Source organism: Gobio gobio (assembly GCF_949357685.1).
Source record: "Gobio gobio genome assembly, chromosome: 10".
NCBI lineage: Eukaryota > Metazoa > Chordata > Actinopteri > Cypriniformes > Gobionidae > Gobio > Gobio gobio.
The window spans coordinates 8,639,555-8,642,003 of record NC_137116.1 but is presented as its reverse complement, the minus strand read 5'-3'; positions in this window follow the sequence as shown (position 1 = coordinate 8,642,003).

Genomic DNA, 2,449 nt, shown 5'->3' with positions numbered 1-2,449 from the left:
CCCCTGTGAGACTTCAGTGTAAACGCCCACTGCTGTGATCGGCCCCTGTGAGACTTCGGTGTAAACGCCCACTGCTGTGATTGGCCCTTGTGAGACTTCAGTGTAAACGCCCACTGCTGTGATTGGCCCCTGTGAGATGCCAGTGTAAACGCCCACTGCTGTGATTGGCCCCTGTGAGACTTTGGTGTAAACGCCCACTGCTGTGATTGGCCCCTGTGAGATGCCAGTGTAAACGCCCACTGCTGTGATTGGCCCCTGTGAGATACCAGTGTAAACGCCCACTGCTGTGATTGGCCCCTGTGAGATACCAGTGTAAACGCCCACTACTGTGATTGGCTGCTGTGAGACTTCAGTGTAAATGGTTGATTGACAGCTCCAGCGATTGTAAAGGGAGCATTCTTTGATCACTTTCTATATACAATTTGATTAGTTTAAATAACAGATTATTTCCATCCTACTAAGAGAAACAATGTTAAGTTGAGTGTTTATTCACTGGTTTGATTTACTGACACGTAGACAAAGAACATCTGACTGTACATAAGAAATCACTGGTCTCAGACCAGGCATTCGAATTAACATGGTTACATGTTGTGGCATTACTGTCGAGTCCATATTGTAAAAGTCTGTTTGCAAAGCCTGCACTGAAATTGCGACTGATTTACAAAAGAATCCACAGAGAAATGTAGCGAATACAAATAAATAATGCTCAGCTGAGACATGCACATTGTTGAAGATAGATAAGCACATTCCTAGCATTAGGATCCTTTGGAAGGTAATGTTATTTTTAGTTCAGTGATCCTGTATCTCTTCTCTCCTCATCATCTCACTAACACTCCAGTGGGCGGGGCCAAAGTTGCGATGATGAAGTAGGCGTTGATCTTCTTCTGCAGAGGTGGTCTTTCACCATCTATTATAGGCTCATTCCACAACGAGTCGTTCTCTGGGCTCGGTTACAATAAAAGCTGTTTTTGGACTAACAAGGAAGTTTTCAATTCTGAAATGTACAGGATATTCTTATAGTATGATGACCTCTTATATGTCAAAAGCTCAAGGAAAATGTGATTTCTCAGTTCATGACCCCTTTAATCACTTGAATCCCTTTTTTTGTTCAGTGTGGAGCAAAGAGTCATTACTCAGTTTGAATACATTATTTAGTTAAAAGTCCCAAGGCATGAAATTTTTTTAACATTAACATGAGTTCCCCTAGCCTATATATGGTCCCCAAGTGGCTAGAAATTTTGATAGGTGTAAACCGAGTTCTGGGTGTCCTGCTCTGCCTTTGAGAAAATGAAAGCTCAGACGAGCCGATCTGGAATCTTCCCTATATGTCGTCATACGGGGAAAGGTTACCTCCCCTTCCTCTGCTTTGCTCGCCCAGAGAATTTGGAGAAAATGGATTCCGTTTATCAGTCGTAATGTCAGCACAGGCTTTACAAACATACTTTTACGATATGGTTTCGACAGCACCGCCACACACAGTGAGTAACAGTGTTCATTAATGCCTGATCTGTGATCAGTGATTTCTGATGTGTAGCTAATCATTCAAGTTCACACAGACTTTCTAAATCGTTTAATACTGTCAGTCCCGCAGCTGGCCGTCTTCACATCGTTTCTGTTAGTAGCATGAAACAAATCTGTTATTTTAATTTTGATTAGACGCTAGATTAGCGATCAAAGAACACTCTCTTTATAATGTTCGGAGCTGTCAATCACGCGTCGCGAGTGTATCTGCACACTTGACCAAACTCCCGTTATAATGAATGACGCGGTTATGCTGCACAACGAGGCTCTTACTGTATTCCTGTCGATGTCGTGTTTGCTGTTAGTTGTGGTGAAAGCATTTTGTGAGAGAAAACGCGCTGCAATGACAAGATCACTGCATTCACGCGATCAACAGACTGCGTAGAATAAGGAGGAAGACGACAGGGCCGCGTGACTGGTACTCGTGTTTATTCAGAACTCTCAGATACAAACAAAATAAACTTGCGCTCTCAACAACTCGGTACAATATAACCTTCTCAGCTATCTTGCTTCAGGTCTCTCTGGTCCACATGCTGTTTGTCTCTCTCTCTGGCAGCGCTTGCAGAGCTTGCTAAACCACGCCCCCTCCGCCACATAATCTTATACTCATTTCAAATGCAAAGATGTCAGCCAATCACAACAGTGGGCGTTTTCACTGAAGTCTCACAGCAAACACGCCCCCTTAAAAAGAGCATTCAAGCCAGAAGACTAAAATCAGGATAGAAAAAAATGCTTTTTATTTCTAAATTATGACATTTTTTGATGTAAAAACCGTACTAACAATATAAGTACACCTCAGGAAACATTATAAAATAAAAAAAACAATCCATGTTGTGGGACCTTTAAATTCTCTAATTGAAAATTAAGAAAATTACATCTGCTCAAAGTCTTTAACCAGGTCTTTTTACACTCTTTTTTATATGAATAT